Source organism: Bufo gargarizans, chromosome 2 (genome assembly GCF_014858855.1).
Source record: "Bufo gargarizans isolate SCDJY-AF-19 chromosome 2, ASM1485885v1, whole genome shotgun sequence".
Classification (NCBI taxonomy): domain Eukaryota; kingdom Metazoa; phylum Chordata; class Amphibia; order Anura; family Bufonidae; genus Bufo; species Bufo gargarizans.
In genome coordinates, this window is record NC_058081.1 from 632,460,152 (window position 1) to 632,483,226 (window position 23,075).

The window sequence follows — 23,075 nt, forward strand, 5'->3', positions numbered from 1 at the left end:
AACACGCCACAGCTAACTGCACCACCACCTGATACGCAACGTGTTAGCAGGAGGCAACATTTCACTAACATGGTGGAACAGTACATGTGCACACCCCTCCACGTACTGACTGATGGTTCGGCCCCATTCAACTTCTGGGTCTCTAAATTGTCCACGTGGCCAGAGCTAGCCTTTTATGCCTTGGAGGTGCTGGCCTGCCCGGCGGCCAGCGTTTTGTCTGAACGTGTATTCAGCACGGCAGGGGGCGTCATTACAGACAAACGCAGCCGCCTGTCTACAGCCAATGTGGACAAGCTGACGTTCATAAAAATGAACCAGGCATGGATCCCACAGGATATGTCCGTCCCTTGTCCAGATTAGACATTAACTACCTCCCCTTAACCATATATTATTGGACTCCAGGGCACTTCCTCATTCAATCCTATTTTTATTTTCATTTTACCATTATATTGCGAGGCTACCCAAAGTTGAATGAACCTCTCCTCTGTCTGGGTGCCGGGGCCTAAATATATGCCAATGGACTGTTCCAATGTTGGGTGACGTGAAGCCTGATTCTCTGCTTTGACATGCAGAATGATTCTCTGCTGACATGAAGCCAGATCCTCTGTTACGGGACCTCTCTCCTCTGCCTGGGTGCTGGGCCTAAATTTATGAAAATGGACTCTTACAGTGGTGGGTGACGTGAAGCCTGATTCTCTGCTATGATATGAAGACTGATTCTCTGCTGACATGAAGCCAGATTGTCTGTTACGGGACCTCTCTCCTCTGCCTGGGTGCTGGGCCTAAATATATGCCAATGGACTGTTGCAGTGGTGGCTGACGTGAAGCCTCATTCTCTGCTATGACATGCAGACTAATTCTCTACTGACATGAAGCCAGATTGTCTGTTACGGGACCTCTCTCCTCTGCCTGTGTGCTGGGCCTAAATATATGCCAATGGACTGTTGCAGTGGTGGCTGACGTGAAGCCTCATTCTCTGCTATGACATGCAGACTAATTCTCTGCTGACATGAAGCCAGATTGTCTGTTACGGGACCTTTCTCCTCTGCCTGTGTGCTGGGCCTAAATATATGACAATGGACTGTTGCAGTGGTGGGTGACGTGAAGCCTGATTCTCTGCTATGACATGCAGACTGATTCTCTGCTGACATGAAGCCAGATTGTCTGTTACGGGACCTCTCTCCTCTGCCTGTGTGCTGGGCCTAAATTTATGACAATGGACTGTTGCAGTGGTGGGTGACGTGAAGCCTGATTCTCTGCTATGACATGCAGACTGATTCTCTGCTGACATGAAGCCAGATTGTCTGTTACGGGACCTCTCTCCTCTGCCTGGGTGCTGGGCCTAAATTTATGACAATGGACTGTTGCAGTGGTGGGTGACGTGAAGCCTGATTCTCTGCTATGACATGCAGACTGATTCTCTACTGACATGAAGCCAGATTGTCTGTTACGGGACCTCTCTCCTCTGCCTGTGTGCTGGGCCTAAATATATGCCAATGGACTGTTGCAGTGGTGGCTGACGTGAAGCCTCATTCTCTGCTATGACATGCAGACTGATTCTCTGCTGACATGAAGCCAGATTGTCTGTTACGGGACCTCTCTCCTCTGCCTGTGTGCTGGGCCTAAATATATGCCAATGGACTGTTGCAGTGGTGGCTGACGTGAAGCCTCATTCTCTGCTATGACATGCAGACTAATTCTCTGCTGACATGAAGCCAGATTGTCTGTTACGGGACCTCTCTCCTCTGCCTGTGTGCTGGGCCTAAATATATGCCAATGGACTGTTGCAGTGGTGGCTGACGTGAAGCCTCATTCTCTGCTATGACATGCAGACTGATTCTCTGCTGACATGAAGCCAGATTGTCTGTTACGGGACCTCTCTCCTCTGCCTGTGTGCTGGGCCTAAATATATGCCAATGGACTGTTGCAGTGGTGGCTGACGTGAAGCCTCATTCTCTGCTATGACATGCAGACTAATTCTCTGCTGACATGAAGCCAGATTGTCTGTTACGGGACCTCTCTCCTCTGCCTGGGTGCTGGGCCTAAATTTATGACAATGGACTGTTGCAGTGGTGGGTGACGTGAAGCCTGATTCTCTGCTATGACATCAAGACTGATTCTCTGCTGACATGAAGCCAGATTGTCTGTTACGGGACCTCTCTCCTCTGCCTGTGTGCTGGGCCTAAATATATGCCAATGGACTGTTGCAGTGGTGGCTGACGTGAAGCCTCATTCTCTGCTATGACATGCAGACTAATTCTCTGCTGACATGAAGCCAGATTCTCTGTTACGGGACCTCTCTCCTCTGCCTGGGTTCCGGGGCCTAAATATCTGAGAATGGACTGTTCCAGTGGTGGGTGACGGGAAGCCAGATTCTCTGCTATGGGACCTCTCTCCAATTGATTTTGGTTAATTTTTATTTATTTAATTTTTATTTTAATTCATTTCCCTATCCACATTTGTTTGCAGGGGATTTACCTACATGTTGCTGCCTTTTGCAGCCCTCTAGCCCTTTCCTGGGCTGTTTTACAGCCGTTTTAGTGCCGAAAAGTTCGGGTCCCCATTGACTTCAATGGGGTTCGGGACGAAGTTCGGATCGGGTTCGGATCCCGAACCCGAACATTTCCGGGAAGTTCGGCCGAACTTCTCGAACCCGAACATCCAGGTGTTCGCTCAACTCTAGTTGTGACTTAGATGAAGATCAGATCACATTTTATGATCAATTTGTGCAGAAATCCATATTATTCCAAAGGGTTCACATACTTTTTCTTGCAACTGTAGATTTCTCAAGTGTTTGTGTTCACTGTTTGGAGGCACAATCCAGTTCATTGTAATGCCATGTACAGTACCTCATATTACAGGTGATCATGTGGATGGCCCTTCTGTGCAAAGCAGACAAGTCCTTGTGTATTTCAAAGATTCAGGAGTCAAAGATAAAAAAATTCTATAAACAGAAATATTTGCGAAAACAGCATATATTAATGATGTGATATGAAAGTCCCCTGTGCCTTAGATTGTCTCAATGGTGATTTAATTTTTAAAATATGAGGTATAAATGCAGTTGAATACATATAGTTTAGATTAAAGACGTTCCCTTTTAATATTAATTCACTATCCTCATATTAGGTAATCGATATTCGGTATATTCGGTGGGGATCCACTCCTGGCACTTCCACTGATCAGCTGTTTGAAGAGGCAGTGGCGCTCACTGTCTTCCTGGGCCTCTGATGTCACGTCCATCAGTCACTTGGCCTAAATGCAACTCAGTCCCATTCAAGTGAATGAGATTGAGTTGCAATACCAAATACACAATGTGCTGGGTATACTATTAAGAGACAGCTGAGCTGGTACAAGCGCTGTGACCCATGCAAACAGTTAATCATTGGAAATGCTAGACCCCCACTGATCAGATATTGATGACTTATTCTGAGGATAACCCCTTCAATGTAAATATTAATATAGAATATATAGTTTCTTCTATTCCAATACTTTGGAGTATATTTAATTTATTAATTAGCTTAAATTATCATTTTGGTGGCTAATATAAAATTTACCCTTATTCTGCGTATGATACCGAATACCAAATACCAGATAAGGCTGAAGATAAGGCTGACGAAAGAAGAGAAGAAAAAAAAAGGTTCTTTATTTTGAGCATCTGTTATGCTCATAAATCAGAGAGCAGAAGAATAGCGGCACTCACCGAGACTTTTACCACTTGCACCTTTATTTCAGGTTAAAAACAGAGCAGATGTGGGTCACTTCTCAGAGACACAAGGCAACAGCCATTTTGCGCTTAGCAGCCCTTTGTCAAGGCACAACAGAAGTTCAATTAAGGCACATTCTTTTTCCTATAAACACACCCCAAAAAAAGAAATAACATTCACAATTCACTGCAGAATGACTAATGGGACATGCGTATATTTCCTTTTTCTACACCACATAATGAGAGCAACGGAGCGGGGCGCAGCATAGCGCAGTGTAACTTGACTTAGGGGGAAGTTGAAGGCAGACAAGGGGTTAAGGTTTATGGTGGGTTAGGGGTTGGGTTAGGAATTTCGCGGGCATTATATATGCCTGGGGGAGGAGTCACCTTTCACCGGCGTGCAGGGATTTGTCACGGTTAGTCGCATTATGGCTTCTGTGGAAGATTTAGTTTTGGCTGTGAGGGCTGCTGCCGAGCGGCATGGGCATGACTGGCTGCAGGATTGTTTGAGGGTGGCTTTATCGGGTCCGGCCGGGCCCCCTGCGGCACCTGCAGTCAGGCTCAGTGCCAGGAGATCTGCGCCTCCGGAGCGCTTGAGCCCCGAGGCTACCCCCCGTGTGCGGCGGCGCTTAAGGAGCCCCGTTAGGGACCCTCCGCTGGCGCTGGCTGGGGCTGCTACTGTTACCCCTTGCCGGCGCAGCGGGAGGAATCCTGCTCGGCGCCGGGCACTGGCGGGAGAGGGACATGCTGCTCCGTGTCCCTCGTCCTCGGCGCGTCAGAGGGGGAGAAGTTCCAGAGCGGTGTCTCCCTCTCCAGTGCGTTCTGGTGGGGAGCGAGCCGGCGGTCGGATCTTACCTTCCCGGCCCGCAGGTAGGGTCCGGTCTGGGCGAACAGTGGAGTGTGCGGCCTCATCGGCGGTTGGTGGGGGCCTGTCCAGGAGCGCAGCTGCTGTGAGGGATGTGAGGGCGCCGCGGCCTGCATCTGCTGGCCGGCGGCAGTCTGCGTCTGCTCAGCCGAGGAGTTCAAGGAGAGAAACAGCGACACCGGTGGCCGGCGGCGGTACTGCAGGTCTAGCAGTTGGAGAAACAGCGACACCGGTGGCCGGCGGCGGTACTGCAGGTCAAGCAGTTTCACAAGCGCTGGCTGTGGATTCTGGGTTCGAGCCCCCCATGGTGCAGCAGAGGTGTGTGACGGCGGCTTCAGGTCTAGGTGCGGCTGCCGGTTTTCCTCCCGGCGGGCCTGGACGGTCAGAATTATGTCCTGTTGGTGGAGGTGCGCGGAACAGGCGGCCATCTGGAGGTGGGCCAGGCGGCTGCGTGGACGGTGACTTGCGGCCAGGTCAGGTGGACGCTGGTCGTGGCCCCCAGGACTATGGTGCCTTTGAGGAGGGCGAAGTAAGTTTGGACGAAGGGGAGGCGGACGGCGGCCTTGACGATCCGGCGGGTGCCGGTCCTTCCTCGGCATCGACGCGGACCGGATCGTGGACGGCAGGATCTGCAGGACGGTCGGCGGCTACTGGGGGGTCGTCCCAGGGACAGCCAGGTGAGCAAACTTCGTGTCAGCAACGGACCCTTTGCGGGTCGGGGTCAGGGGGTGATTGGGGGGGGCTGGCTGGGTCTGAGGGTTTAGTACGGGATTTTATGTCGGGGATGCTATCGCTGGTGGCGCGTTTGGGTTCGGGTGCTGACACGTCCCCGGCGGCGGTGTGGTCACCTGCGCCGGTGGTTGGAGGGGGTGTGTGTGCTAGGGCGGAGGTCGTTGAGAGCGCGCCGGCTGTCACGGCGGGTGCTTTGGTGGGGGAGACGGCGGTGTCTGGTGGTGGTGGGGGCCGGGCGTGCGATGATGTCAGGATGGCGGATTCAGCTAAAGGTGAAGTGTATGTTTGCTTTGAAGGGCCTTTGGGGGCGCATTTGAAGGTTGAGGTCAGGGAAAGGATCTGGCGGGGGGAGTATGTTGAGATATTCTCATTGCTGCCGTTGGAGAAGTTTAATTTGGAGAGGGGTAGGCCGGAGGAAAGCAAAAAGGAGGAGGAGGAGAAGCGGCGGTATAGGTTGATTCCGCGGACGTTTTCGAACTGGCTTCAGGCTTTTGCGATATTCGCGAGTGTGGTGGGGGAGAAGGCGCCGGAGAATTGTTCGGCTTTATTTTGTTACATGGATGCGATTGGGGAGGCTTGTAGGACATATGGCGGGGTGGCTTGGCTCCGCTATGATGAGCAGTTTAGGCAGAGAAAGGCAGTGCGAACGAGTATCCGGTGGGACCATAAGGATATTGGTTTGTGGATGCGGCTTATGTCGGCTCCAAGGGGTGTTGGCCAGCCCTTTCGGTCCGTTGCCGGGGGTTCCTCGGCGTCAGATGTCTCCAGTGGAAATAGGAAGGGGTGTTGTTGGCAGTACAATGAAGGTTTCTGTAGGTACCTTGCCGATTGCAAGTTCAAGCACGAGTGTTCCGGTTGCGGGGGGTCCCACAGTCTGTCTCGGTGTTTTAAGCGCGGGAAGGGCAGAGGGTTTGAAGTTGCGCACAAGGGGGGCGACTCCCGTGATGGTAGCAGAGATGGTCCCGTGGCTAAAGATTTACCCAAATAGGGAGGCTGCGGAATTGTTGTTGAGGGGTTTTAGGGACGGTTTTGTAATCCCGTGTGCTTCAGTTCGGGTTGAGGTGGCGACTCGCAATTTGTCTTCTGCCTTGCGCCGACCGGAGGTGGTTGCGGAGAAGATTGGTAAGGAGGTGGCTGCGGGGAGAATTGCGGGCCCGTTTTCTGAATGTCCTTTGCGGGATTTGTGGGTGTCCCCTCTCGGGTTGGTCCCTAAGAAGGAGCCGGGCAAGTTCAGGCTTATTCATCACCTGTCGTTTCCCGCGGGGGGTTCAGTCAATGATGGTATTAGCGAGGAGTTATGTTCGGTGTCGTATACGTCTTTTGATGAGGCGGTACGGTGGGTACGTCGCTTCGGTCAAGGGGCTTTGTTGGCAAAAACGGATATTGAGGCTGCGTTTCGTTTGTTGCCCATTCATCCGGATAGTTTTCATTTGCTGGGTTTTAAGTGGGAGGGACAGTTTTATGTTGATTGTTGCTTGCCGATGGGTTGCGCTATTTCATGTTCGCTGTTTGAGACGTTTAGCTCCTTTTTGGAGTGGGTAGTTAAGCAGGAAGCGGGTTGGACTTCGGTGTTGCATTACCTTGACGATTTTTTATTTTTGGGACCGGCAGGCTCGAGGGTTTTCTCGATGTTGTTGCGGACAATGGAGCGGGTGGCGGCCAGGTTTGGTGTGCCGTTGGCGCCTGAAAAGACTGAAGGGCCGGCTACGACGGTCAAGTTTTTGGGGATTGTGATCGATAGTGTGGCAATGGAATGTCGCTTGCCTGAGGATAAGGTGGCGGACTTGTTGTGTGAGGTGGTTTTTCTGAGAAGGGCTAGGAAGGTACAGTTGCGGCGGGTGCAGTCCGTCTTAGGCAAGTTGAACTTTGCTTGTAGAATCCTACCAATGGGTCGTGTTTTTTGTAGACGCTTGGCCATGGCTACGGCGGGTGTCTCTGTGCCTTTTCATTTCTTGCGTTTGTCAGCTGATGTGAGGGCGGATTTGGCGGTTTGGGAGCGTTTTTTGGGCGAGTTCAATGGTCGGTCAGTGTGGATGGAAGGCCCTGTGTCTAATGCTGATTTGGAACTGTTTACTGATGCGTCAGGGTCATGTGGTTATGGAGCATTTTGCCAGGGGCAGTGGTGTGCGGGCCCTTGGCCTGAAGAGTGGAGAGCGGCAGGTTTATTGGGCAATTTAGCTTTGTTGGAATTGTTCCCAATCGTGTTGGCTACGGAATTGTGGGGGGGCTTGCTCTTGAACAAACGAGTGCGATTTTGGTGCGATAATTTGAGCGTTGTGCAGGCGGTTAATAGGCAGTCGGCTAATTCCCCTCCAGTGTTGCGTTTGCTGCGTCATTTGGTTCTGCGGGGTTTGCGGCTGAATGCCTGTTTTGTAGCTGTGCATGTTCCTGGTGTTGAAAATTCTATTGCTGACTCACTTTCTCGGTTTCAGTGGGATCGTTTTCGCAGGCTGGTGCCGGACGCGGAGGCGGAGGGTCTTTCTTGTCCTCAGTGGCTCTGGAGCGTGGCCTTGGGGTCTCCTCAGATTTGATCAGGCGGTCTGTGAGTAGGGGTACGTGGTCGGCATATGCGTCTGTGTGGTCTCAGTGGGAGAGGTTAATCGAGCAAGTGGGTGGCTGTGGGGAGTTGGAGGATTTTCACTCCTTATTGTTGTATTATGTGGGGGTGTCGTTCAGTTCGGGCGTGTCTTTTTCGGTAGCCTCTAAGCGGGTGGCAGCAGTAGCTTTTTGGTTGCGCTTGCGGGGTCAGCCGGATGTGTCTAGGAGTTTTTTGGTGCGGCAGGCTTTAAAAGGGTACCGGCGTAGTGTTACGAGGCTGGATGCTCGTCGTCCGGTTTCATTTGCGGTGTTGCAGAAGTTGTGGGAACAGGCGGGGGTGGTGTGTTCGTCTGTTTTTGAAGTGAGTTTGTTTAGGGCTGCTTTTTCTTTGGCTTTTTTTGGTGCTTTTCGGGTCTCGGAGTTGGTGTCTAGGAGTCGGTTGTTAGGGGGCGGTTTGTTACGCGAAGACATTTCCTTTTGTGAGGATGGGCTGTGTTGCGTGTTGCGCAGGTCTAAGACTGACCAGGGGGGCAAAGGGGTGAGGATTGTGTTGCGTGCATTGAGGGGGTCGGTTTTGTGTCCGTTGACGTGTGTGGAGGAATTTTTGCGGGTTCGGCCTGATGTTCCGGGATCTTTATTGATGCATAGGGATGGTTCGGCGTTGTCTCGTTTTCAATTTGTGGCTGTTTTTCGGAAATGTTTGTCGGCCGCGGGTTTCCCTGCTCTGGAGTTTGCGTCTCATTCTTTCAGGATTGGCGCGGCGACTGAGGCGGCTAGGTGGGGTTTGGGCGAGGAAGCTATCAAGCGGATTGGGAGGTGGGAATCTGCGTGTTATCGTTCGTATATTCGTCCTCACCTGTTGTAACCTGTGGTTGTGATTGTTGGCATTTGTCATGTTGTTTTCTAGTCGGCAAGTCTGATCGTCTTGTTTTTTAGGTGCTTCACCGTGTTTGGCGTGGATTCTTGGACATTCCTACGTTCATTGGGGAGCCATGCGTGCGGATGTGAGAAGGAACGGCAGGCAGTTGGGTTTTCTATCAGATGAGTTGCAAATTCGGTGGATTGGTTTGCGGGGGTTGTTATGGGGACGGGTTCTTCAAGAATTCCATGCGTCAGTTGCTTTGGACAGGGCACCGGATATTTTGGTTTTGCATGTGGGGGGCAATGACTTGGGGGTGCGTAGTTCTAGGGAAGTGATTCGGGATATAAAGTTGGATTTGTTGCGGTTGTGGTGTGATTTTCCGGGACTGTTGGTGGTGTGGTCGGAGGTGGTTGCTCGGAGGGTTTGGCGCTTGGCGCGGTCGGTTGTCCGGATTAATAAGGCTAGGGCAAAGCTGAATAAGGAGGTGGGCCGCTTTGTGCGGCGGCATGGCGGCATAGTGGTGCGTCACCGAGAATTGGAGGCGGCTTCGCCTCAGTTCCTTAGGGATGACGGGGTTCATCTCAATGATGTGGGTATCGACATGTGGGCCCTGGGGCTTCAGGAGGGATTGGAGACAGCTTTGAGGGTGTGGCAGGACGCCCATAGGTGAGGTTTCACCTAAGGTCGTTGGTGGCAGGTTAACCGGAGGGTCCTGGAAGGCAATTCAAGGCTTAATAGGTGCATGACAAGTTGGAGCGTGCATCGCATGAGGATCGGTAAGCTGGTGGTTGGGGCCCCTGTTTGGCAAAATGGGCCACAGGGGTAGATGGAATTAGAATTGGCGGATTCGTGCCCTTGGGTCGGTGACCGCGGCCAAGGGTAAGGTGGTATGAAAATGGAGGGAAGAGTGAGGAGAATGGCTTGCCTTGTTGCCTTCTAGGATCCTAGTAGTATTTCAAAGTTTGGAATGTTGTCATGTATTTTGATATGCTTTGACATGTTTTCTGTGTTTTATTATTTGGTGAATTATGTAAAGGTTTAATAAATTGGGCCGAGTAGGCCTCTTTATCCAAGTAGGTATTCCTGTGTCTTATTGGGGAAGGGTAGTTAGTAGGGAAGGTTTAGTGGATGACTGAAATTATCTTCCATCCTATTAAGTCATGAGAGCAACGGAGCGGGGCGCAGCATAGCGCAGTGTAACTTGACTTAGGGGGAAGTTGAAGGCAGACAAGGGGTTAAGGTTTATGGTGGGTTAGGGGTTGGGTTAGGAATTTCGCGGGCATTATATATGCCTGGGGGAGGAGTCACCTTTCACCGGCGTGCAGGGATTTGTCACGGTTCCCGCCCACCCGCCCTGTTATTATGTTAGGGGAGTATTCTTATGGGCAGGTTAACCGGAGGGTCCTGGAAGGCAATTCAAGGCTTAATAGGTGCATGACAAGTTGGAGCGTGCATCGCATGAGGATCGGTAAGCTGGTGGTTGGGGCCCCTGTTTGGCAAAATGGGCCACAGGGGTAGATGGAATTAGAATTGGCGGATTCGTGCCCTTGGGTCGGTGACCGCGGCCAAGGGTAAGGTGGTATGAAAATGGAGGGAAGAGTGAGGAGAATGGCTTGCCTTGTTGCCTTCTAGGATCCTAGTAGTATTTCAAAGTTTGGAATGTTGTCATGTATTTTGATATGCTTTGACATGTTTTCTGTGTTTTATTATTTGGTGAATTATGTAAAGGTTTAATAAATTGGGCCGAGTAGGCCTCTTTATCCAAGTAGGTATTCCTGTGTCTTATTGGGGAAGGGTAGTTAGTAGGGAAGGTTTAGTGGATGACTGAAATTATCTTCCATCCTATTAAGTCAATGGCTGTAGTACAATGTAACTTCACCTCTGAATGCCGATTATGACATATATTTTTTCCTTTTTTTATTTTTATTTCTACACCCTAAAAAAGAAATATAACAATCATAATTCACCACAGAAGGGCTAATAGGACGTACAGTACGTATATTTCCTTTTTCTACACCACGTTAATAGCTGTAGTACCATGTTATTTCACCGCTGAACGGCAATTAAGACGGTTGGAACCGAACCCAAGTTCAGGAAATGGGTTTTGTACAGTAAAAATGTATCTATGAAGTTATTATGCAAATTCACGTGAGACTTAGCAAAGTAATAACTCTGGCTCATCTGAGCCAATACATTCTAATAGTGTACGGATCGCTCGCTCTGTACAGTATTGGACCGAAGTTTTATGCGAATCGACTTCGGATGTTTCATACGAAATCGATTCGCTCATGCCTAATACTAATCTAAGTAACATACTGTAGGATGCATAGGATTTTGGTTATGGGTATGATATACACAATCTACACCAACATGGGCTGTCTTGGTTTCCGGAGCACCTAACTGATATAAAAGTATATGCAGAGTTTGTACATACTTGTATATCAGTTAGGTGACCAGGAAACCAAGACAGATGGCTGGCTATAGTAAATTCCAGACCTCACTAACAGTAAGATGCTGAAGTCCAAACTGCTGCTCTAAAAAATAAAGAATTGGCAAGGGGACCATTCATGGTCCCACTGAGTTGCATTATTTAGGTGGAAAGATGAATATATTTGGATTTTTGCTTAAAATATAATCTATTAATCCTTTTAGATTTCTCAAGTGTTTGTGTGCACTTTTTGGAGGAACAATCCAGTTCATTGTTTCTTCAATAGGACCAATTAATCAGTCTTTTCTTCTTCCAGAAACAGTCATTAGACCCAGATGTTTGCTATGTCATGTTAGAAATGTTAATTGTTTTTTAATGAGATATTCAGATAGGTTTAACATATGCGTGGTAGAACAGAGTGCATGAAAGAAGTTTTCTCATGACTTAGGTTTTTTTATTTTTTTTATTCACTTTTAAACCATTAACTATGCCAGGTTCAAGCCTTCCACTGACTGATTATCATTTTTATTAATAATGGTCATTTATAATAAACAGAAATCCATTTATCAGGTTCTGTGACAGCTGTAAAATAATTGGTGTTTACAATATTGAATAAACTTTTTATTTTGGCTGCATCACTCGAGCGCTGCAAGATTTCATCACTTTATTTTATAACAGTGAAGCTGACACTAATATGGGGTTTTTTGCCAAGCCTTAGATCTTAATGTGGCATGTGCTACAACGCAAATATAAAAGAGATGGCATCTGGTAAGGGACAAGGAATTTAATTTGCTACAATTGTATCTGACAAGCACTGCGTTTTAATGTACAAAAACATATTTCAACCCTTTGACATCCTGAAAGTCTAGCACTCTGATCTTCTTCATTAAAAATGGGGCAATTAAGTAAGGCTGGCAACCTGTTTATTTTCCATTTGAAGTTAAACTTTAAATGACAGAAAGTAAGGGATAGTTCAAACACCAAGTAATTACACAATTTATCAAATAAGGGGGCTTAAGGGGTTCAGATGGATTACTAAAAAAGCTTGGTAAGGATGTTTAGATATAGGGGTAGAGCAGTAGCCTCAAATTTAGCCCCCTGTTGGCCGAACCTGCTGAAATTGATGGGTTCATTCATTCGAACGAAAATCTAATGTGTTTAGGAAGCTCCCAATCCTCTCAAGACAGACGATGTTGGCCGGAAGCTGACATGAGCGGATGCGGTTAGCAGAAGCTCCGGACCTCATACCCTAACTTTCGTTTTATCCTGAACATAAAAGAACGCCAACATTTCTACACCGGTGGGTAAGGGACCGGGCAGATCCCGCGCTCCGAAAATGTCCAGGAACAAGGCTCTTACGGCCACAGAAAAACTTAAAGAATTCGTCCGCCTGGATAGCCAATATGGCGGCGGTGCAGTAACGCCGTCACGCGCCTCATCTGCCTCCAGTGAATCGCTGGTTGAAGCGGAAGGCTCGACTCAGGGAGCCAAACCATCGCTTAAGCAAGTGACGGAGCAGCTTTTACTGGCTATTACAACCTGTCACTCCTCTCTGTCTGGGAAGATGGAAGAGGTGAAGGTGGATATAGGCCTTTTAAGAGCTGATATGCAAAACATGCGAGAGCGTATTAAAGAGTCTAAACAGAGACTTTCCGATATGGAAGACAGAGTGAGTCCGATACCTGCACAAATATCTGAATTGGAGAAGAAAGTTGAATTCTGGCAACAGAAATGCGATGACTACGAGAATCGCACTCGGCGCAACAATCTGCGCATAATAGGACTACCAGAACGAGAGGAAGGTAATGACCCTTGCACCTTCGTTACTACATGGCTCAAGTCTACTTTCCCTGATGCAAATTTCTCCACTGCATTCATTGTGGAGAGAGCTCATAGAGTTCCCGCCAAAGCACTGCCGCCGGGAGCTCCCCCGCGACCAATGTTAGCGTGTTAGCTGAACTCTACTGATAGAGATCATATCCTTCAGCTAGCACGGCGTAAACAGAATTTGTGCTTTGAGAATGCCACAATTATGCTCTTTCCGAATTTCTCTGCGGAATTACAAAAACGCAGCGCCACGTTTTTTGGCGGTGAAAAGGCGCCTCCATGATTTGAATATACTATACTCGATGGCGTATCCAGCCCGGCTGAGAATTACGGATGGAGAGAGCAGCAAATTCTTCAATTTGCCAGTGGAAGCTGTCAATTGGTTGGACAGCAGGTTCCGTCCTGCCAGAGAACACAGATGACTCTATCTTTAGGGACATTTGTCATCAGCTACTCTACTATGTGAAGTGGACGCTCACTCAAGATCTATGGCCACACCATTGGGACTTACACCTATTCATAACTATACCTTTCCGTTTACAGGTATTGACTTAGTAGGTGAAGTCTCTTCTTTCATCATCTGCCTCTAGCCTTATACCGTACTTCTACTTGCTGTCATAGTTTATTCTTCTTATCCAATTCTGTCTGATCTTCTGATGAGACATGGTTCTGCTAGATGGCGACCATGTAATATAATGTCACCCTGTGCCTTATAATGATAATGATAGCTGCCGTATATATATATATATATATATATATATATATAATGGGGGGGGATACACCTTATCAAGTTTCAGCACATGTGAAGGTAATACCACCATATATACTAGTGTTTATACCTTACTCACTTGTATGTGAGGAAGTTAGGGTATGTGAAATTGTTTGTTACAGCTGACAATTAAGTGTGATTGGTAAAATCTACCATTAGTACACCCCATCTGATTGTTGCCACGGGGACTTTAACCCTGTTTTGTTACTTGCGAGACTGAAGGTCATTTGCTTGGAATAAGCTAGATCCCAAGTCCTGCTAAACTACACTGTTCTATGTTTAGCTTGCATGTGTTAACTGTTATGTACTATGATGTTGATATACTATGGAGCTGGCTGAGATATGAGATAACCATTGTATTGAATACGGGGAATACGATATTTAGGTATTTAATGTGGATCCAAATTAATTGGTCACCTATACTAAAATGGCTGACATACGGGTAATGTCGTGGAATATCCGAGGTCTGGGAAGTGTTAAGAAACGAGCCATGGTATTCTCTGAGATAAGGAAGTTTAACCCACACATCTTGTGTTTACAGGAGATGCACATAACCTCAGAAACTGCTAGAAGGCTTAGAAAACCTTGGCAACAGTGGGCACAGCACTCCTGCTATACAAATATGTCCCGAGGTGTATCATTAATGGTACATAAGTCGTTGAGGTGGGAGCTTGAGAAAACACAGGTCGATCCTGCCGGTCGATACATATTTGTGGCAGCATACATTCAAGGCATCCTATATGTTCTTCTAGGCGTGTATATACCCCCTCCTTCTTCTCTACAAATTATTCACCAAGCCATTAGTTTTGCTGTTTCATACCCTTCAGCTAGGGTGCTGTGTATGGGTGATTATAACATGACAATGTCTAATGCCATGGATAGGTTTTATCCAAGAGGGATCCCAGATGGTATTGATGCTTCTGGGTCCTCCCTGGCTAAATTAATGGAAGAAGTTGGGTGGACAGATATGTGGGGGCTTAAACATCCTGAAGGCAAGACATTCCTGCCAGTCTGCCAGTCACAACAGTCTATCCAGAATAGACTATGGGGAATCCTGCTCTATGCTCTACTGACTATCAGATTGAATACGGAGTGAGAGGAGTATCTGACCATTCACCGTTACTCCTGACCTTTTTACCCGGGCATAGGAAGGCTGGTCACTCAATGAAGATTCATCCCTTCTGGCTTACCCTTTTTTCTTCCAATGATCGCATTCCAGACCAAATGTCAGTATTCTAAGAGGTTCATGATTACAATATTGGTCCTTTGCTGAGGTGGGACACGTTGAAGGCTTACTTAAGGGGATGCTTAAGATCTTCCATCTCCTTTGTTAAACGAGCTTCGGCCAGGTTAGATGAGGAAGTGGCATCTGAATGCTCTAATTTAGAGAGGTTATACACTGATGACCCTACTGACCAGAACAATCAGAATTGGCTTTTAAAGGGTAGCCAATACCTGAACCTCCTGAAGGAGAAGGCCCAGCGCAAGCAATTTTTTACTAGGCAATTTTACTTTGAAATGGGGAACCAATCTGATAAACTATTAGCATATAATTCAGCAAAATCAAGCTTATCCACCGATACTTCGAATAAGGGATGTAAATGGTGGTCTCTTAACAGAACCTGAGGCCATTACCTGCAGATTTAGGGATTATTACCAAGCGCTTTATACTGGTAGGGCAGAGTACACATTGGATGACGTTAGGAGTTGTCAGAAATAGAGATTCCCAAACTTTCGCAAGAATCAAGAGATTTGCTGGAGGCCCAGATAACAGCTCAGGAGATCTCAGATGCCATTTCTACACTTGGAGAAGGGAAATCCCCTGGCCCGGATGGGCTGCCAGTGGAAATATATTCCAAATATGCAGCTTCTCTGACTCCACTTCTATTACATATGTATACTGAGCCATTTTCTCAGGTTAGTTTGCCACCATCTTTGTATGAAGCAACTATTGTGATTTTATTGAAGTCAGGAAAGGATCCTACTGAGTGCGGCTCTTACAGGCCAATATCTCAGCTGAATCTGGATTATAAAATACTGACAAAAATTCTAGCATCCAGACTGGGCAAGGGTCGTTAGCCCGTTGATACACCCAAATCAGTCGGGCTTCTTATCCTGGCAGATCCACTTCTGACAATATTAGAAGGGTCCAAGTAATTACCCAGATAGGCTTGTCTAAAAACAAAAATGGGCATTGGCCTCATTAGATGCGGCCAAGGCCTTTGACTCGATAGAGTGGCCGTTTTTATTGCTACTCTGGAACATTTTGGATTTGGTCCTAATTTTATTAAATAGATTTCCATTTTATATAAAGACCCAAAATCTAATATTTTGGTGAAAGGTACATGTTCAAGCAGTTTTGGACTTGGTAGGGGTACACCGGCAGGGCTGCCCACTTTCCCCCTTGCTCTTTGCCCTGGCCATAGATCCTCTGGCCATACGTATTAGAGGCGATAACATTTTCAAGGGTGTGAGTCTGGGACAGGGTGAAGACAGAACAGGTCTGTACGCAGACGACATGGTGCTTTTTATGTCAGAGGTTGAAACTACTCTTCCTAGGGCCGTATCACTAATTGAAGGATTTAGTTTCTTTTCTGGTCTCAAAATTAACTGGTCTAAGTCAATACTTTTTCCATTATACACTATAGACTCAGTACCTCTCAATGGAGAATTACCTATAGTATCCCGTTTTAAATATTTGGGCATCACTATCACCAAGGATGCAGACACTTTTAATGTCTCCAATGTTAGACCTCTCTTGGATTACTGCAGAGATAAATTCAAGATCTGAGGGGGGGGGGCTACCATTGTCGGTGGCAGGTCGCATTAATCTAGTCAAATTAGTTGTTCTGCCCATATTCTTGTATGTTCTGGAACATGCACCTTTCATTATCCCGAAGAAGATTTTCCAACAGTACAAATCTATGCTGACACCTTTTCTCTGGGGACCTAATAGGCACAAGCTTTCGGTATATACTTTGTGCTGCCAGAGGGGAAATGGGGGTATGTCCTTGCCAGATCAGTATGCTTACTATTTGGCGGGGCAATTGCGCTACTTGAAGGCATGGTTGACCATTGATATCCAAATGCCCAGATCTGAATATCTCTTGGCCGAATTTCAGAATATTAAGACACTATGGCCTGTTTTAGAACAGCCACATTTGTTCCCTGGATAGCTATTACCATTACATAAATTGGGTATTCAAGTTTGGAAAGCCTGCAAAAATCTGTACAATTATGAGGATCACATTCCGGATACCCCTTTATGGGATAACCCCATGTTTCCCTCTCTGTTATCCTTACCGGGAACACAATGTCCGCTTATTAAGAAATGTCTATGATGACAATGTTTTTTGCGCATATGACACATTGAGTACTAGATATGAACTACCCAGGAGTTCATTTCATAAATACCTACAAATCCGTCATGCTTTACAAACTCATTTTGGTACAAACCGAGTTAATATTACCAACTTTCCTATGATTGGGGTGATTCGATCTCAGGGTCCCAATGGATTGATATCAGGGATTTATACTCACCTATTGAATGCTAAACTTAAGTTAAATCCCTTAAGGATTATACCTAAGTGGAAGTCACTGATACCAGACCTCACTGATGAGGAAATGCTTGAGTCACCCTTACTGGTATCTCCAGCTATAAATAATAGGTTTATCCAACTGTGTATAATACATCAGGGATACCTGTCCTCTTTGCGTCTGGCTAAGATTGGCGCCTTATCACACTCTTGCTGTCACAGATGCTTTATGGAAGGTGCTGATTTTTGGCATTTAATGTGGATGTGTTCACACATCCAGAGGTTTTGGACAAAAGTCACAGATTTCTTAACTATCCTTATGGGACATACAGTACCCATGAACCCTAAAGTATGTATCTTTGGCATCCTAGATGAGGAAATCTGGGACCATTATGACAGAATATTCTTGAGCGAGGCCTTGTTTTTGGCACGAAAAGCAGTGGCGATTAGGTGGATGGGGGAGAGAGGGCCCACAATGAATCAGTGGAAGAATTTGGTAAATACTGTCATACCATATGAGAATATAGTATACAAAAATAGAGGTTGTGCTTCCAAATTCACTAAGGTATGGGAAAGATGGTGTTCCTCACCACAATCAATGTACTCTCACCAGGAGCTATCTAGCTTTTTGGCTATCATGTCGCGGCAATTGTGAGCTCATGTGATGAATGCGATAAAAGCAATACAAACAATATATGTGAACATTGTTTATTTGGTAAATGAATATGATATGACATAGTACAGCTTGTTTTTGGGCTGTGCATACTGTTGTGTGTACTTTGTATACCTTGCCTATTTTATCTGTTCAATAAAGCGAATAAAAAAAAAAAAGACAGATGATGTTAGGAGATAGAAGGATCTGGTGACGTGTTTACTTTCACACAATCTTTTTGTTCTCCAAAGAGATAAGCCAACACCAGAATTATCTGGCAGCAGCTTTCTCCTCTCTATGCCTTGAATACACATACATGCTCAACCGAATATGTATGTGTATGGGGGCATCAGAAGGGAGTCAGGAACGATGGCTGTTGGTAGACAGCTATTGAATGTTTATGTCTGGCTTTAGTGTGGGTTCTCACAATTTTCAAAACTTAGAGTACCCAAATCCACTTTTTTCAACACCCCAAGCTACTGTATGCTGTTTTCTGAGTTATGGTCTCAGTGTAACTTGGTGTTCTATGCTGTTTGCGTAACTCCCATTGACTGCTAAGAGAGTTATGAATTGCGGAGTGCAGGTTACTCTGGTATTTCCGTAAAGGCAGCCATTAAAGGGATACCTCTTTAATGCCATGTACCTCATATTACAGCTGATCATGTGGATAACCCTTCTGTGCAAAGCAAACAAGCCCTTGTGTATTTCAAAGATTCAGGACTCAAAGATTCAAAAATTCTATAACAGAAATAATTGCAAAACAGCATATATTAATGATGTGATATGAATGTCCCCTGTGCCCTATAATTGTCTCAATGGTGATTTCTTTTTTTAAAATATGAGGTGGAAATGCAGTTGAATACATATAGTTTAGATTAAAGAGGTTCTCCAGAGGTTCTCTTAATATTAATTCACTATCCTCATAATAGGTTATCAATATTCGGTATATTCGGTGGGGGTCTGACTCCTGGCACTTCCACTAATCAGCTGTTTGAAGAGGCAGTGGCGCTCACTGTCTTCCTGGGCCTCTGATGTCACGTCCATCAGTCACATGGCCTAAATGCAACTCAGTCCCATTCAAGTGAGTGAGATTGAGTTGCAATACCAAACACAGCCAATACACAATGTGCTGGCTATACTATTCAAGAGCCATGGTTTGTAGAGAGAATCTAAATCGCACATCCTCATTCCTATACCTATGACTGCTGTACGTAATTTGCAGCATTTCTATTGATAAAACATGGCTATACAGCACTAGTATCAATCATTTGCTGTGCACTATTAAGAGGCATTAGTATACAGTTTGATCAAAGAGCATAGGCCCACTTACTGCGACAAGGTTGCCTCTTGTTAAGTGGGAACCTACTCTGACCATAGCGCAGTGCCGTGCGGCGACCACCGCGTCTCCACACTGCTCCAGCAGGCAATGGGATCCAGCAGCCACACAGCTACCCTGCTATACGGCGGAGCCACCTAGGCCTCGGATCCCACAACTCCACCAGCACAGCACAGAAGCAGCGACGGCCACCGTCCAGCGCCGCATGTGAACTGGTGCTAAAGGATCACCTGTTCATAGCTTCTCAGGAACTCCAACTGAGATGTGATAGGAATTAAAACCCTGTGCAGACTACTGCTAATTTAAGTTAAGAGCACCTGTGCCACATGGGGAGGAGTGCTGACTTAGAGGGGAAAAAAGACAAAACAGCAGTAGTCTGCACAGGGTTTTAATTCCTACCACATCTCAGTTGGAGTTCCTGAGAAGCCGTGAACGGGTGATCCTTTAGCACCAGTTCACATGCGGCGCTGGACGGTGGCCGTCGCTGCTTCTGTGCCGTGCTGGTGGAGTTGTGGGATCCGAGGCCTAGGTGGCTCCGCCGTATAGCAGTGTAGCTGTGTGGCTGCTGGATCCCATTGCCTGCTGGAGCAGTGTGGAGACGCGGTGGTTGTAATATAGATTGTTTTCTTCTATTCCAATACTTTGGGGTACATTTAATTTATTAATTAGCTTAAATTATTCTTTTGGTGGCTAATAAAACATTTATAAAATTTACCCTTATTCTGCATGTGATGTAAATAAGTCAATACCAAATACCAGATAATGCTGAAGAAAGTACAGAAGAAAAAAAAGGGGGTTCTTTATTTTGAGCATCAGTTATGCTCAGTTAGCCTTGGTTTGTGTCAGTTCCGTCAGAGATTGGCTTATCTGCACATATTATACCAACCACACCTATATTTAAAGAAACCCTTTTGACTGAGCCAAGGGGAGGCAGAACTTGGCTCAGGCAAAAGGGCTTCTTTAAATGTGGGAGTGGTTGGTGTAATCTCATCATATTGTGTGTTATTTTTTGTGTTAAAAGTGATCTGTATTATGTAGGTTGTACTAGTAGAAAACTCCAAAAATGAATGTCTGAGCCTCTATTTTATTAATAAGAAGTCTGGTACAGCTCCAGGAGCCACCAGGTACTTCATTAATTTACATGATCATTTTTGGTCTGAGCGGGGACTCGAAAAAAAGCTGCTGCAACGGGAGACATTTTGGATACTAAAGTTGGATACAAGATATCCCAATGGACTTAATTTTAGAATAGATTTTTTTATATATCTATAAATTGTGGGATTTTTCCTTTGAAATTTCCATTGATTCCTAGGTCTAGGTTTCTGTTACCGTCATTGCAGGTGGGTAGCTCTGCCTCCAAAATGATGTTACATGATGTAGTTTGATCTTATTGGATTCATATATGTTTTTAACAGGTTCTAATCATTTGCATGTTATGCCATAATTAAGCACATTTGCCCAAAACACTTTGGCAATGCTGCTATTTAAAAAAAAAAAAATTATGTTTTAATAAAATAATTGGATTTCATTTTGATGTGCGAAAACCTTTTTTTTTGTCTATTTGGATCATCTTACACAAGCAAACAAGTGTTTCCTACACCGATGCATTTGGGACACACATTAATAACTGAAGCTTAAATGTTCCCTTTATATTGGTCACGCAGAGAATGCTATCAATCACTGATATTACTATGCCTATGTACAGCTATAAGTGACTGAAAGCTGTCTCTGTATACACACTTACACATAAAATGTTATCAATCACTGATAAGACCTCCCCTGTGTACAGCTATCAGTGACTAATGGCTCTCTCTGTATACACAGTTATACAGAGAATGCTATCAATCACTGATAACGCTATGCCTGTGTACAGCTATAAGTGACTGAAAGCTATCTCTGTATACACACTTACACAGAAAATGCTATCAATCACTGATAACACCTCCCCTGTGTACAGCTATCAGTGACTAACAGCTCTCTCTGTATACACAGTTACACAGAGAATGCTATCAATCACTGTTAACACCTCCCTCCTGTACAGATTAGTGTTAAGTGCGAATATTCATATTACGCATTTTTTGCGCGAATATCGGCACTTCGAGAATATAGTGCTATATATTCGTAATGACAAATATTCTGTGTTTTTTTAAACACAGTACACATCAGGTGATCATCCCTCACTTCTTCTAGCTTGTGGGCCAATGAGAAGGCTTTGTCACAGCTTAGCAACATCCCTAGCAACCAATAGAAAAGTTACCTACCCCTTATTGTGCTGTGCTTTTTCAAATTACATTCGAAATCGCATATAAATATTCCAGATAGTTTGTGTTAGATAGTAATAGGAAATTGTGTAGCTGAATAGCTGAAAGGGTCCAGGGCAGTGTGTAGTGTAGGTTATAGAGATAAATATTGTAGGAGAGTCCCCGAGATAATAATGGACGGACAATACGTCCCACCAGAGGTCCTGCCCTCGGTGGAATAAGAACCGGATCATTGCTGTTACAGCGGCAAATGCTGCTAGCGCAGAGTGTTCGGGCCGGTTCTTACTGGGAACAGGTAAAGAGCAGGGTGGGTGCCTGTTCCCCACGGCCAGCCCAGGTTTTTGGTGGAGCTGGGCCTGCTGAAGATGGGGGGTGGGGTGTGTCTTGCTGTGCTGGAGATTTTGACAGACAGAGTCGGTGCTGGTCAAGGAAAGACTGGGCGCAGCACAAACTGAAGGATAGCCCTGGGGCCTGTGGTACCACTAGCCGAAAGGCCTCCGGCCTGAGGGAGACAAAGGAAAGGCAGGTAGCCTAGAAGCCTGCAGGTCCGATGTGGTCTGTACAGAAACAAGGTGACTCAAACCTGCTGTTTGTTTGCTGTGGAAGGACTTTTTGTTCTGTGCTCTATGGAAAATACGCACCTGTGTGGTCTGCACATTGCCTGTTTTGCCTTTGGTGTGAATAAAGTCACGGTGTATCACAAAGACTGTTTGTGATTGCCTCAATACTGCCGCCGCTACCGTAGCCTACCACGAGCGAATCCCCCTACACTATATAGTTGAAATATATAATCCATATAGTTAGTGTTAGATCGTATATGTTATAGTGTATGGCAGGGAAATAAATGTGCAATGTGCATGTGATAGAGATCAACAATCAGTATTATGTTGTCAGACCTGAATAAAGGTGAAGTTGTATGTATTGCGCTAAAATATTCAAATCAATAGTGGCGATTTGCACGATCGAATACTTTTAAAAACTCTTTCCGCATATAAATCTATTGTTATGACATGTACAGAATTTTCATCTAAAACAGTGCTGTAATGTACAATAACTTACCGTGATCAGGAGTTCTTCCTCACTATCTTGAAAGTTGCTGCCAACCATTTTCATCACTTATGTAGCTAATAGTGCGTGCGTGCGTGGGTGGGCGCGCACGCTCATAATAGCGCAATCGAAAAGAATATCACAAAATCACAAATATTTGGCGAATATTTGCCTAAATATTTGTGATATATTGCAAATTCGAATATTGCCCCTGCCGCTCATCACTAGTATAGGTATCAGTGACTGATCCTTGTCTCTGTATACACATTTACACAGAGAATGTTATCAATCACTGATACCACCTCCCCTGTGTACAACAATCAGTAACTGACAGCTATCTATGTACAAACCGGATTCCAAAAAAGTTGGGACACTAAACAAATTGTGAATAAAAACTGAATGCAATGATGTGGAGATGGCAAATGTCAATATTTTATTTGTAATAGAACGTAGATGACAGATCAAACGTTTAATCCGAGTAAATGTATCATTTTAAAGGAAAAATACGTTGATTCAAAT